Here is a 16,183-nt window from a genome sequence, read left to right as displayed (position 1 = left end):
AATCTTGTTATGTAATTACAAAAATGATTTCCTTGCTTTTAAAACCTTTATAAGTCAGGAATTTTTAAAACTGGCATTCAAATTTATTTCTAATTAGTACAATGTAGCCCCATCTCAGTTCAGTTATGTCAGCCGCACGTCTATATTGGGCATCTGAATAACATTTAAGAGAGTTTCATTGCTTAAAAAATTTTGAAAACATTATATATGGCAATATCTATGTTCACCCAAATTTGCTTACCTATGACCCAATGCATTGACAAAGCCAACAAAATAAACAAAATGCCATTAATATATTTTGTTATTATGGACTGGAAGAAGAGAGATTGCAGGCAGTGGTTGGAGACTGGGTTCAGATTATGATGGGTTGAGGAACAAATGGATGCTGAGAAAGTGGAACCAATGTATGAGCTATTCCTTCAAGAAGTCTGGAGGTGAAGAGAAAGAGAAAATGGTGCAAAACTGAGGATTATGTTATTTGGGGAATACAGAAAATAGGTTTCTAGTTGAGGGGAAAGTGCAGTGGATAGGAAGTAAGAATGAATCACAAGGGAGCAAATGATCAATGGAGTAAGATCCAACTACAATGTATGCCAGGCTTTTTTTTTTTTTTTTTTTAACCGGCTTTCACTCTGTTGCCCAGGATGGAGTGCGGTGGCACAATCACTGCTCACTGCAGCCTCAATTTCCCAGGCTCAAACAATCCTCCTGCTTCAGCCTCCTGAGTATCTGGGACTATAGGTGTGCATTACCACACCGGATTAATTTTTTCTATTTTTTTTTTTTAGATACAGGTTTTTGTAGACACACGGTTTCTATTTTTTTTTTTTTTTTTTTTTTGGAGATATCTTGCCCAGGCTGGTCTTGAACTCCTGGGCTCAAGTCATCTGCCCACCTTGACATCCCAAAGTGTCTGCATTACAGATTTGAGCCACCATGCCCAGTCCCAGATGTTCTAGTTCTTGAAGACACTGTCAATATTTTAGAAACTGAAATACATCAAATGAAAATAAAATATGCAAACAGAGGCCAGGCAGGTAAGATATTACATATTTTTAACAACACACAAATGCAGACATGCAAATTTACAGTTCTTTCATAAAGTATTCAAGATAAAGCAATAAGAAAGTTTTTTTAAATCCACACTATAATTTAATGTAGGAATATTTTCTACAAATAATAACAAGTCTGACAATATGTTCATAATATCCTCTTTTAAGAACTTTTTAGACTTCCTTTCTACTAGAAAACTTTTAACTTTGAAAACCACAAGTAATATTTTTCTTCCTGAAACCTCTGCAGTGGTAGCAATGCATTGAAGTTTGATTAAAAGGTCAGTGAATGCAAACATAAATCCCTTAAAATATTTAGAGCACACAAGTTTCAACTCATCTTGTATTTATAAGACAACATTTTAAAATGAATATCTCTTAAGAATGGAGGCTATTATGTTGAGCAATGCCTTCCTTTCCCAATAGAGTATTAGACAAGCTGAATATATAAATCTGCTTTATGTTACTGTATCAATGGCATAGATGTTCAATAGACTTTTGGTATGAGGGCTATAAATATCTCACAAAGAAATAAACATCATGTGGAAGGAAATTGACTATAACTGAAGGAGGTGCTCTGAATAGGCCTCCATGGAATTATCTGCTCAATCTTTGAGACTTTGTTTTGGCGTTGTTACTTTTGAGAGTGTAATGATTTCTCTTATGTGGTTGGTGCTTTGAAAGGACTTCAGCGGTGAACCTGTGTTCTCATCATCCACACTGGTGGCTATCAAGCCTGTTGTTAAAGCTTAGGTGTAATGTTGATCCATAATTCAATTAAAAAATGTTAAGCTAACAACAACGAGGGTGAATTTTTTTTTTTTTTTTTCGCTCTGTCCCCCAGGCTGGAGTGCAGTGGTGCGATCTCGGCTCACTGCAAGCTCCGCCTCCCGGGTTCACGCCATTTTCCTGCTTCAGCCTCCTGAGTAGTTGGGACTACAGGCGCCCGTCACCGCGCCCGACTAATTTTTTTTTTTTTTTTTTTTTTTTGTATTTTTAGTAGAGACAGGGTTTCACCATGTTAGCCAGGATGGTCTTGTTCTCCTGACCTCGTGATTCACCTGCCTCGGCTTTCCAAAGTGCTGGGATTACAAGCCTGAGCCACCACACCTGGCCGATGAGGGTGATTTTTATAACCCTCCTCCTTCCCCAGTAAAGTGTGTCCACATATTTCATTTTGTCTGTCTTGAAGTTTACAGATAATGATTAATCACAATGTACAAGCTCACTCTTTTCTTCCCCTCTCTCCTTTCCTCCATCCCTATCTCTGCACTTCTCATTCGAATAAGGAAGGAAATATTTACCACCCCCTACCATATATTGATATTTAGGAAGACCAAAGCTAGAACTAAAATCCTCAGCAGGGGTTCCCATAATGAATGACTATGGGTGTGAGGGTTTCGCAGCGTGTGTGTGTGTGTGTGTGTGTGTGTGTGTGTGTGTGTGTATGTGTGTGTGGTTTTTGCTTTTTCATCCTTACCATCCTTTCATCATTCAAGGAGCCATATTTCATATTCTATTTGCATAAGCAAGGAAAACATTAAACAATTCCTGAAGATACAAGTAATCAAGGGTTATACCATGAAGTTCTAACAATAAATATTAAAGATAAGGCAGTAAAACAATACAAAGAAAAGCTTTGTAGTGAATATAGAACTTGTCCAGGACCTTGGACAATACATCTGGTTGGAGAGGTGGCAAAGGGCAGAAGATTAAATATATTAAGGACTCTGTTTCTTCCTGTTAGTTTACTGGTCATTCCTGCCATGAGAAGATGATAGAGACTATCACCACAGTGTGGCTTGCTTCTAAGGCAGCATGGTTTCATGCAGACGATCTAAACTGGGGACCATGTGCTGGGCTGCAAAAGGGCTGTGTAGTGCCTAAAATGTTATGCAAAATTTTATAAAGGTAAGCATTTGTTTTCTGGAGAAGGATACACCCAACAGAATACTGTTTATGAAAATGTGATCTAATTACATTATACTCCAGCATCTCTCCTTTATAAAGTGCAGAAAACTAAGGTCTATTCGAGTGCAATGTTTGGTCTATTGTCATAGATAATAAATAATTGGTCCTGGATCACCCCTAGATCTCTGTTGTTTCATCGATGCATCCTCATACCCACGACTTCATTTGGTGATACATCTGCTCTGGGTCATTGCATTAGTTTCTTAAGACTACTGTAACAAAGTACCAAATATTAGGCAGTTTAAAATAACAAGAATTTATTCTCCCATAGTTATGGAGAACAGAAGTCTGAAATTAATGTGTCAGTAGGGCACTGCTCCCTCTGAGACTCTGGGCAGATCTCTTTTTTGCCTTTTTTTAGCTTCTGATGATGCTTGTCAAACCTTGGCATTCCTTGACTTGCAGCTGCATCACTCCAGTCTCTCCCTGTGCCATTATACGGCGTTTTTCCCTGGGCGTCTCTGTCATCACATGACAGTAGTCATATTGAATTAGAGTTTATCCTAGTAACTTTATATTAACTTAGTTATATCTGAATATCCAATAAGGTCACATTCACAGTTACGAAGAGTTAGGAGGTAAGCATATCTTTTGAAGAGAGACAAACTAAAGATTTTTCTCCATTTCTCTCCTTAAAATAACTATTCCCCTCTATTTTCATAAAGCTATTATTCCAAAAATAATTGAATTCATTCTGCTCAAACTCCATCAACTGAAGTTAAGGTCGATCATTTTTCTAAGTCATCAGCAAATCATTCTGAATTCTAAGAGAGTATGATGTGCCATTGTTCTACATTTTGAACTGCAGCCAAACTTGGAGAGCCACTAAATGGGCTCCCACATGTTGACTCTGAATCATTCGTAAGTAGTCTCTTGAACCGCCACACGACCGACATCTGACATAAATAAACAACCACATTTTTCTGGCTTGTTTATGAGCATGTCTTGGGGAGCAAAGTCAAAGCCTTCCTGAAGGAAAGATATATTACACCTAATGCTTTTCCCATCTACAAAGCTAGTGACTCTGTCACAAAAGAAAATTAGATTGGTCTGACATTATTTCTTCCTATGGCCAACTTGACTGTTCTCCAATCCTCTTCACTAGTTTAGGGATCCAAAGAGTAAAAACACACGTAGATATAACATTGTGCTTAAAATGTAAGATTTTCCCAAATTTTATGCACTATCTCCTTAACATATAGCTATTTTGACCCTCTTGGATAAATGGGAATTTTTGGCCTGTTTGGCCTTGATAAGAAACTTTACAATACTCATAGAAAATTGCAAATTTCAGACAATCTTGATCCACAAAAAGAACCCATCGCTTCAGCCTGTTATTTATTCAAATTCCCCTGAAACTCTCTTGAGACCATTTGTTGAACTGTGTAATAGAAACTGATATAAAGATGGGGCATTAATATACTGATTTCCTTTCTTTGGGTTATATGTCTAGCAGTGAGACTGCCAAATCACATTGTAGTTCTATTTTTAGGTTTTCAAGGAACCTCCATACTCTTCTTCATAGTGGCTATACAAATTTACATTCCCAACAGTGTATGAGGGTTCCCTTTTCTCTACATTCTCACCAGCATTCATTATTGCCTATCTTTTGGATAAAAGCCATTTTAACTGGAGTGAGATGATATCTCATCATAATTTTGATTAGCTGTCTGCACTCCCATGTTTACTGCAGCACTATTCACAATAGCCAAGATTTGGAATCAACCTAAGTGTCCATTACTAGATGAATGGATAAAGAAAACATGGTACATTTACACAATGGAATACTATTTGGCCATAAAAAAGAATGAGGTCCTGTCATTTGCAACAACATGGATGGAACTGGCTGATACTACGTTATGTGAAATAAGCCAAGCACAGAAAGACAAATTTCACATAATATCACTCATTTGTGGGAGCTAAAAAGTAAAACAATTGAACTCTTGGAGTTAGAGAATAGAATGATGGTTATCAGAATCTGGGAAGGGTAGTAGAGTGAGGAAAGTGCAGATAGTTAATGAGTACAAAAATATAGTTACATAGCATGAATAATATCTAGTATTTGATAGCACAATAGGGTAACTACATCTAACAAGAATTTACTGTACTTTTTAAAATAACTACAAGAGTATAATTGTAATGTTTGTAACACAGAGAAATAAACAATTGAGGTGATGGAAGGCCCAATTTACCCTGATGTGATTATTACACGTTGTATGCATGTATCAAAATATCTCGTGTACCCCATAAATATATATACCTATTATGTACCAATAAATAGTAAAAATAAAACTTTTTTAAGGGAGCACCAAAAGTTAGAAGACAAAACAAACTCGACTGAATAACTGCTTAATTGCTCTGTAAGAATATTTTTCTATTTTAATATTATAACATAAAAGTCATATGTTAACATATTAACTATCTGGAATATGGAGAAGAAATCTCACTGTTAGGTTGAGTGAGATTATGCCATTTTTTACCCACAGCCAATTTTGACCTTACAATGAATGACACCATATTATTGAACTCAGGAAGAACAGAATTTTATTCACTAGATTTCACTACCTGCAAATTATCTTGAAACCTTTGGGTTATCTGGGAAGACGTTAGTAGCCTGTCACTGTGTGTGACATTTGCCTATGCTTGTGGCTGAGTGTGAAGGGATCCAGCTACATTTGGTTGGAAAGGCAGTTTGAACCATTTAGTTTCACTTTAGCAGCTACTCTCAGGTACCAGATGGCTTCTGAGACCAAGTTTCACCATCTTGACCTTGAATTAAAATTTGTCCATCAACCTTTGGTCTTCTCACCTCCCTTTTCTACAACAGATTTGTTGCATTAACTTCTACACTTGCTTCCTTTCATGGGTTTTATCCCTGTCATGTCTTTCTTCCATTATTCCACTTGTTGGTCTTCCAAGAGATTCCATTCAACACATTTCTGGCAAAGACCTCCTAAGGTATCATGAACTATCATTATGTTACTGGATACTCAACTTTGGCTGTGTGTTCCAATATTTGCTATTAACAGGTGGTAGGAAACTGGGCTGTCTGAAATTTTGAAAAACCTTGTTTCATTTTCATACCCAGTATGTACAACAGGTAGGTCTCCGACATTTGATGTTTGCTAATTGATTTTTCAAGATTTGCAGCTATCTAAAAAACATCAGAGTTCTGATTTCTCAGCAATCTAAACACTTGGGGTTTTGCAGATCTTTAGAATCATCTCTGTGTGTGCATCAAACCTGAACTAGGGATTAGAAACCAAGTAACACAGATGCATTAATAAAAGTAGGCATGTACACCAAGTATAATAAAATAATAAATTGGTATTAATCTCATAGGAAAATTTGTTCAAAACATGGAAAATGGTTAACCTAATTTCAGTGAGAAAAATCTCAGATTGTTTGGTGGACATTGAATGGATAAAACACTTCTTTTGTATTTTTTATTGCTTTTATTTTTATTTTAGCTTAAAGCTTAAATACCTTAAATAGGCCCTCCATGGACTTAGTTCTTCTGACCCCATCCACTTGCAACTCCACCTCTTAGACAACGTTAGTATGTCCAAGAAAGAAAAAAATTCATTTTCTCAAATACAATGCTTTTCTCCTTGGTAGTAAACGCTTGCACAGATTGTACTCATCTGCTTAAAATAGTTTTCCCCTCTGTCTTTACATTTCTATTTTCTTCTCATCCTTAAGACCTCACTTAATAAATGACTTCTTCTCAGAGGCTTTCCCTAACTTCTTAACTGTGTGAAGTGCCACTGCTCTGTACCCCATACAACACTCTGCTGCCCATAACATGCACTTACCACCATGTGTTGGGACAATCTGGCTCTTCTCTCATTCCCTTTCTTGCCCACGAACCCCATGAGAGCATAATACATGTATAAGTACACTCCCAAGTATGTGGACAATGTTTAGTCATTATTTGTTGAGTGAATGAAGCATGAATAAATGTGAATGTTGCAATAGATTTGATTTCCAAAAGTGGAAAATCTCCTAGAATAATTATACTGCTCAGTTGAGGCCAAAAATTGACCTTTATAAATTTGTCATTTATTGGAATGCAGACTTAGAGCTCAACTTTCTATTTTCAGCCTAGTCTTTCTCTTGAACTCCATAATTATGTATGCAATTTCATCTTCAGCATCTTCAGTTGGATGTCTAATTCCAAACTGCACATGTACAGGAGATGTTTCGACTGTTTTCCCACAAACTTGACCTATCCATAGGCTTTTTCATCTCTGTTTTGGCATTTACATAGGTAAGAATAAATAAATATATCTCTGTGCAATCATCAAGTCCCATGTCTTGGATTCATCTTTGACTCTTCTTCTTCTCCTAGTCTCAACATGCAATGCACCAGCATATTTCCTTAAATCCACTTTAAACATATATTCAACCTTTGACAATTTCTCATCAGTTTTCCAAGCTATCATCTTCTCTTACCTGCAATGTAACAATAGACTCCTAACAGGTCTCCTTGCTTGATACCGAAGTTATCAATTACCTTCAGTTTATTCTCACATAATCAGAGCGACTCTCTTAAAACACAAGAAAACTACATCTTTCCTCTGCTCATCAGCTTCCAATGGCTGCCCACTTCACTGAGAGTACAGACTAAAGACCTTTCGGTGGCCCACAAGGCTCTTGGTGATGGAGCCTTCTTAACTTTGCTGACTTTTCCTCCTGTACTGTCTTCCAATACCAACTCCAATGACATTGATGTCCTTGATGTTCCTTCAGTGATACTTAGCCTGTTGTACACCCATACAGGAATGATCTTCTCTCAGATATAACATTCCCTCATTTCCTGCAAGTCTTTGCTCCAATATCATCTTCTCAAGGAGGCCTTTCTGAACCATCTTTCAAAAAATTGCCGTCATCATTGACATTATCCTTCTACCATTCTTGTTTTCCTTTTTTTAGTTTTTCTTTTACGTAGTGCATTTTACCTTCTAATACATTGCACTATTTACTAGCAGGGATGTTGTTTCTTCTGTTAACTATTGTGTTCCCAGTGACTAGAACAGACTTAGCACTTAACAGGCATTCCATATTTGTTAAAAATGAATGTATGAAACTCTAAGTCTAAAACCTAAATAAGCCTTGTTCCATGTTTTCATGAACCACATAATAAGAAAAATCTAGGAAAAGACTCTTCATAATAATGAAAATCTAGGGAAATCCTCTTACAACTCCCAATGAGACAATGGGCTTTCCTAGAAAGTCATATTTCAATGTTCCTACCAATTTAATTTGTTTTAACTTAAAAAATATAAATGTTAAGTGTGGCGCCCAGGTAATAGCTGACCTTTGAAAGACACAAGCTAGAATTCAATGTTTGCCAGGGGAATTTTGCCTAGTCAAGTTGAACAGATATTTTACATTTTACCCTAAAATTTAAGTATCTCAGGCCCAGTGAATTTTTTTTCCATTATATAAATTGTTCCCAAACTTTCCATATGATTCCCTTTCAAGGGAAAATTTTCTAGTTTTGTGTGGTTCATGTTTTTTTCCACCCCTGAAATTCCAAGATCACTTAACTGTGATTCAATAACAGCTCACTTTTCTTTTACTTTGCCATAGCTTAAAAGGAGCTCTTGCTCTAGTGCGCCCTGAATGCAAAACAAGCATTGCCTGGCCACAGGCATGCTTGGCCATGGCTGGTAATGAGAAAGTAGGAATTCTTAAGGCAGGATGAGTATAAAGTGAATTTATCTGGTTTTGTTCAGAGACCATAGCTCAAAAATCAGGCAGCATGTGTGGTTCTCATTCCCCACTTGCAAATGTTGAAACCCCATTAAAGAAACTACCAGAGCATTGTCATAAATATCTCAAGTAGAAGTTTGCAAGAAAACACTGCTGTTAAAAAACAATAAGCGTTGAAACTTACACTGTGATGAAGCCCTAAGGTTGATAATTCAAACCAAGACATTTCTCTTTTATGTGATTTGCAAGGAGATTGTCTTGCTTTATTTTCCTGAAGCCATATGACTAGTTAAAAATCCATACATTTGTTGTCTAGGAACTAACTAAATTTAAAACCACAGAACCAATCTTTCTTAATGTGTGTTTCCAACTATTTTACAATTTGTGAACATTGGTTTTAAATTGGCCTGTACATCTGAGCTGGTTGTGGTCATTAGAGAATTCCAACCTAGATAAAATTTTTGCAACCATAGCCCACAGTAAAAACACTATAAATTGAACAGAGATTTCTTCTGCTTCTCTTATTCTTTCCTTCTGACTCTCAACCTATTGAAACCATTTTTTAAGGCTGATTTGGGAAGAAAATGTTAAAGCTTTTATATTTTCAAATTTGTATTAAAAAACAGGAAATTATTAAGTACTTAACAATGGGCCAGATATGAGAGCTTACAGAAATATAAAGATGACAAATGCAAAGGCCCTGCCAACATGAAAAAGGATAAGTGGCATTCGTATATGCTCTCTGAAGTGTGGCAGATGCTGCTTGTTACTTGTCTCATATCCATTATTCTCTTCTACCTGGCTAACAAGTCCAGTGGTCAGGTGCACAGCCCTAGAGAATAACTCTGCCGTCCTGGCATCTCTTTTTTTTATTTACTTTTTTATTTTTATTTTTATTTTTTTTGTAGTCTGAGGATAGCTATTTTGTTTCACATGTTTTATTTTATTTTTATAATTATTATACTTTAAGTTTTAGGGTACATGTGCACAATGTGCAGGTTTGTTACATATGTACCCATGTGCCATGTTGGTGTGCTGCACCCATTAACTTGTCATTTAACATTAGGTATATCTCCTAATGCTATCCCTCCCCCCTCCCCCCATCCCACAACAGTCCCCACTGTGTGATGTTCCCCTTCCTGTGTCCATGGGTTCTCATTGTTCAATTCCCACCTATGAGTGAGAACATGCGGTGTTTGGTTTTTTGTCCTTGCGATAGTTTGCTGAGAATTGCTGAGAATGATGGTTTCCAGCTTCATCCATGTCCCTACAAAGGACATGAACTCATCATTTTTGATGGCTGCATAGTATTCCATGGTGTATATGTGCCACATTTTCTTAATCCAATCTATCATTGTTGGACATTTGGGTTGGTTCCAACTCTTTGCTATTGTGAATAGTGCCGCAATAAACATACATTTGCATGTGTCTTTATAGCAGCATGATTTATAATCCTTTGGGTATATACCCAGTAATGGGGTGGCTGGGTCAAATGGTATTTCTAGTTCTAGATCCCTGAGGAATCGCCACACTGACTTCCACAATGGTTGAACTAGTTTACAGTCCCACCAACAGTGTAAAAGTGTTCCTATTTTTCCACAACCTCTCCAGCACCTGTTGTTTCCTGACTTTTTAATGATCACGCTACCTGACTTCAAACTATACAACAAGGCTATAGTAACCAAAACAGCATGGTACTGGTACCAAAACAGAGATATAAACCAATGGAACAGAACAGAGCCCTCAGAAATAATGCTGCATATCTACAACTATCTGATCTTTGACAAACCTGACAAAAACAAGCAATAGGGAAAGGATTGCCTATTTAATAAACGGTGCTGGGAAAACTGGCTAGCCATATGTAGAAAGCTGAAACTGGATCCCTTCCTTATGCCTTATTCAAAAATTAATTCAAGATGGATTAAAGACTTACATGTTAGACCTAAAACCATAAAAACCCTCAAGGAGAACTACAAACCACTGCTCAATGAAATAAAAGAGGATACAAACAAATGGAAGAACATTCCATGCTCATGGGTAGGAAGAATCAATATCATGAAAATGGCCATACTGCCCAAGGTAATTTATAGATTCAACGCCACCCCATCAAGCTACCAATGACTTTCTTCACAGAATTGGAAAAAACTACTTTAAAGTTCATATGGAACCAAAAAAGAGCCCGCATCACCAAGTCAATCCTAAGCCAAAAGAACAAAGCTGGAGGCATCACGCTACCATCCTGGCCTCTCTTACAGCCAAAAGTAACCACATGTGCTGACCAATAAAACTGCACATGAATATCTTCTGGGGTTTCTAGAGAAGCTTTCGTATTTTCAATAAAAGAAGGTAGGTGTGGGTAGAGCCCTTCCTTCCTTCCTTCCTTCTTCCTAAGCTGAATGAAGGCTTGATATCAGAAACTACAGCAGTTCATTTTGACCATGATGTAAAAAATTCAACTCAGTAAGAAATGTGGAGTCAAGAACTAACAATAGCCTGCATCCTTAATAAAACTAGTGAGCCTGTGAGGCAACCATATCACTGACTATACCTGGACATTTTCTGAAAACCAATTTATATGTGTTTAAACTATTTACAAATCAGTTTTTCTGATCACTGCAACTAAAAAAAACATAACAAGCCCACGTGATCACAAATTAGACCTTGGAGTATGACGGTGTTTCTGGCAATGGCATTCTAGAGGTTTTTAAGGGCTCCAGTCATTGAATTCCTCATCTGCAGAGACATACCTGACAGCTCTTGGAAGACAGGATGGCAAGAGGTGAAATCTTGCTTAGATGATGGACAAATTCAGGCAATGTGAATAAAATCCATAGCTCCTGAAAGTCTTTGGAGATACACTCATTTGTTTGAAGGTATTATTCCCATAAGCTGTCTGTTTAAATGGAAATAAATCTGGAGGAGATAAGGCATTAAGTCATGGCAACATGAGAATGTGAAAAGAGCTCCAGCTTTGTAATCTTCCTGAAATGGGACTAAAATCTGCCTTTCCCCGTCGTTACTTGTATGATGCTACTGAGCTTCTTTGGGCCTCAGTATCGTGATCTCAATGGATGAAGTATTAACACTGGCTTCACAGAGAACTTGATGAAGTTAAATATCATGTACACAATGTACATAGCAATTACTAGTACATGGTAGCCATTCCAAATGTGCTAGCTGTAATTTAATATTATTGTTAACATAATTTTTTATTATTAGCTTAGCAAGTGATATGCTTTTGCTGTGTCACCACCCAACTCTCACCTTGAATTGTAATAATTCCCATGTATCATGTGTGGGGCCAGGCGGAGATAATTGAATCATGGGGGTGGTTTCCCCCATACTGTTCTCCTGGTAGTGAGTAAGTCTCACACGATCTAATGGTTTTATAAATGTGAGTTCCCCTGTATAAGCTCTCTCTTGCCTGCCACCATGTAAGATGTGACTTTGCTCCTCCTTGCCTTCCAAAATGATTATGAGTCAATTAAACCTCTTTCCTTTACAAATTACCCAGTCTTGGATATGTCTTTATTAGTAGCATGGAAACAGACTAATACAGCAAAGATTGGCTTAACAGGTTTCGTTAAGATGGCAGTGAGGAGGGAACACGTGGCAGGCACAATTTCCTAGGTTAGCATAGAGCATTAAAGGGAGAAACTTTTCCATGTTATCCACAGCTATGGACAAAGGCTTTCCCCTTTTTTTAACTGGACATTTAAGACAGCTAAATGTAATTCCTACAGTCTCCCCACATATGCAATGCCAATAAGAAATGCTGCCTTGGTAAATGACAAACATGAGGCTGGGTTTGCTGAGGACTACACAGAGATTCCCAAATCAGAGATCAAAGATAGCTCTGGGGGGTTTTGTTTGTTTTGTGTTTTATTTTGTTGTTATTGTTGTTTATTCCTTTATTTATTCAGTGTAAATGATTTGGTGTATGGTAATACCGTTCTCCAAGAAAGCAAGTCCTGGTATAGGAGCAGGTTTGTAGAAGGAAGGAGTTTTGGGTTAGGGTGAGCTGAGTTACTTTAATGTACCTGCAGTACACTCACATGGGTATCGGGGTGATTTTTAAAAGAGCCAAAGTGAGAAAAACAAGATTAGCAAAGGAGTTAGAAAATAAGAACTAATAAAAACAAGAGGAAAGTTGGGAGGATTCAGTATCATTAACCAAAGGTAGTTATAAGTTCTTGAGAAAATGGCATGATAGAAATAAATCCATACTTCACCAGAGCATATCTGAAAGACTTTCCTACTTTAGTCATTACAGTTGTAAATAAAATAGTCAATATTAAAATGTCTAGAGGATTTTCACTAACTGAAGCATTGCAGTAACTATAAATATTAAAAGACATTACATTGTATTAAATTCAATAGCTCATAGTCTAGTTTCAATTAAACGAATATTCTACTCAGCATAATATTTAATATAAACTCCATACTTTGTGATTAGCACTTGAATTCGTAAAGTTACCAGTATATAAGAGGTTTGTCCTAAAAATAAGGAGATCTCTTTTTACGAATGCATCATCCAAATAAACACTGCCCTTCATTTCTTTACCTAGGTAGGTCATGTAGTGCTCCATTGATGCTGCCCTTATTCATGATGATTAAAGCCTTTGGGAGGTATTCCTTCAGAACAATGTAAGTACTACAGAGAGCATGTGTTTTAGATTTATTCAATCCTAAATTTGAAATCTTGTATTGCTTTTTACTGTAAGACCTTGGGAATATTACGTAAGTCTCAATGTGTTTGTCTGAATGGTGGAAAAAATAATACTGAGTTGCTATGAAGATGATATAAAATAGCACAGACTAATTACCTAATACAGTGGCTGGACCATATTAGAACCTTAGCAAGTTCTTGTTGATACTGGTACTATTAGCCTTAGGGTGGTTGGCAACATCTCATTTCTTTGTAACTACATGTCATAATTTTATGTCAACTCTACTTCTTGTTCTCAAAACAATGAGAAATTTTTAATAATCCATCTTATTGTATAGATTTTGTCCTGAATGACTTTGAGTGCTCTCTAAAACTTAAATTCATTTTCAAATATTCAAGAAGGAACAGTTGCTAAATTCTAATGACTGTGTCAAAGACTATGAAGGAAGTTTCAAAAAAAGAGTTCAAAACTATTTTAGGTAGTGGCATCGTTGTTGCAATGAAAACAAACTCTCTCAAGTCACCTTGAGAGCCAAAAGTAATTCAAATATGAAATCATCTTTTTAAAAGTAAAATGAATCCTATTACCTTATAACCATATGTCAATCTTAATGAATAAGATTTTAACGAAAAGATAAAATCTTACATGAAAGTTAACTATATAATCAATTAAAATATTTGCCCCAAGTGTCCTTCAGCTGCATTATTTATTTGGCAGGCAATTATTCATGGTAGCATTTTGATGTCACCTGTATTACACATTTTAAAAAAGGAATGAATACGATGAATCTGTATGACATTTTATATCCAATGCACCATTAAAATTCATATCAATTAAACACAAAAATTAAGACTTTATCATGTATATTATATAAAATTTATATAGTGAATAGGGAAATGAATCTATTTATACATTTAACTGTTTTCTATTTGCCAAATAAATAGTTTCAGTGACATGTTCTGAATTAGTGCACAGTGTGATTAAGGTATTTTAATTTCATCAAATTTACATGCAATTTTTGTATTTGCTTCTATTACATGAAGCTAGTCTCAGTCAACATTTTCATATACTGACATTAGTTTTGTTTAAACTTCCATTTGTTTTAATATTTCTTGAGAACTTGATTAACATTTTAACAGCTTTTTGCTAGGTATTTTATGTGAATTATATACCTTCTTATTTTATTCTAATAAAAATCATCGTGAAGTAGGCTCTATTATTAATCACACTGAGGGATGAGAGAGTTGATGTTTAGAGATTAAGAATTTTGCCACAAATGACCCAAGTACTGTAAAACAGATCTAGGAATCAAGTTCTAAAGTCTTTAATGCTCAAATAAAAGTCCACCTGCTCGGTAATGAGGAAAAACAGAAATAAGAATGGTTACAATGCCTTCTCCTTCTAAAGACTGCTAATGACTTACTGATTCTTGGAATATTCTGAAAATAAAGAGCCTAATATGAAAAAGGCTATTCTTTAATATTAGACCAACACTGAACCCGCCACACAACACTGCACAGTGGTTTAGAGCATGGGCCCTGCCAGCTTTCAAACCTGCTTCCTATTTGTCGCCATCTGACTCTAGACACTTTATTTACCTACAATTCAGTTTTCTTATCTGTCAGTGAGGTTGAGACTCTACCATATAGAATTGTTGTAAGGATTGAAAAAGTAAGTGTTAGTTAAAAATCACTTAGAATAGTGCCTGTCACATCTATTAAGAATAAATTATGTTTAAAATCTGTGACAGAATAGTCAAAGCCATTGTCAATTTAATGTACTCAACTGGTAGATTTTGTTTACGCCCCTAGAGAAGACTTATTTCTCACTATTAATCACTCAATGGGAGGGTCTTTACACTTACTCAGAGTAATTATTGATTAGATGATTTACCTACTGACCATACTTGCTAACTTTGGTATTTTTTCTTACTCTCTCATTTAACAGAGCATAAAGACACATAGTCTTAGTTCTAAGTGAAGACATAAAATAAAATATATTCAAAATTAAGTCTACTTATTCTGATATCTGGCACCTGAAGAGGTTTTTCCATGAATAAATGTAGTTTATTAGCTCTTGTATAATGTTTTCATGTGCAATGATTCTAAGCCGGGTTGGCTATACCTATGATGAGAAAGGCAACAAAATGTCATTTTAATTAATAAATTAATTTTGCTTTCATCAGTCAAGAATAGGTAGAATAATAAAAAAAAGTACCACATGCCTTTCAAAGATTCTACCAGGAAATTCAAGACAGTTGAGCAGCCAAACCGACTATTGTCTAAAAATCAGGAAAAAGACAAAGAGAAAAAAGAAATAGAAAACATAAGACAGCCCCTAAAGCCTGACAATGATTCATTAATTTTCTGACTTTTTCTGATAGACTAATTACGCACTGTGAAATACGGAGGCCACTAGCAATGTGTGTCTGTTTAAATTAAATTAAATTAAATATTTCATCTCAGTAGCTACATTTCAAGTATTCAAAAGTCACGTGTGGCTAGTGGCTACTGTACTGGGTACAGCAGATATAAAATAGTTCCCACCTCAAACTTCAAATCAGAATCTGCATTTTAACAAGATCTCCCAGGTGATCTATAAACTCAAAGTTTGAGAAACAATGACTAACTCATTTAATAATTTATCTTTGGCTTCACGATTATTGCAGTATAAAATGCTGAACTGATTTTTCAGTGTAGTGAAATACTGATGTCTGTGTCTTGTGAGAAAAGGCAATATCCAATTATTTGATATTATCTCTTCTAATAGTAA

General features: G+C 36.0%; 1 protein-coding gene and 1 long non-coding RNA gene across 2 annotated transcripts in view; one reads left to right on the top strand and one right to left on the bottom strand.

Annotated features, from left to right (window-relative positions):
- The window catches only part of LOC129493076 (uncharacterized), a 277,186-nt gene that overhangs the window by 95,040 nt on the left and 165,963 nt on the right, over positions 1 to 16,183 (bottom strand). The window lies entirely within an intron of this gene.
- Positions 1 to 16,183, top strand: part of LOC129493109 (uncharacterized) — a 29,287-nt gene that overhangs the window by 12,953 nt on the left and 151 nt on the right. Inside the window, exons 3-5 of the long non-coding RNA XR_008661042.1 lie at positions 1,221 to 1,333; positions 2,800 to 2,963; positions 13,310 to 13,388. This is a non-coding gene — a long non-coding RNA (uncharacterized lncRNA). The remainder of the gene's footprint in view (positions 1 to 1,220; positions 1,334 to 2,799; positions 2,964 to 13,309; positions 13,389 to 16,183) is intronic.

The sequence above is a fragment of the Symphalangus syndactylus genome, chromosome 1 (genome assembly GCF_028878055.3).
Source record: "Symphalangus syndactylus isolate Jambi chromosome 1, NHGRI_mSymSyn1-v2.1_pri, whole genome shotgun sequence".
In the NCBI taxonomy this organism is placed as follows: Eukaryota; Metazoa; Chordata; class Mammalia; order Primates; family Hylobatidae; genus Symphalangus; species Symphalangus syndactylus.
Note: the sequence above shows the minus strand (reverse complement) of the source record. Positions and strands in the feature narration are given on the sequence as shown.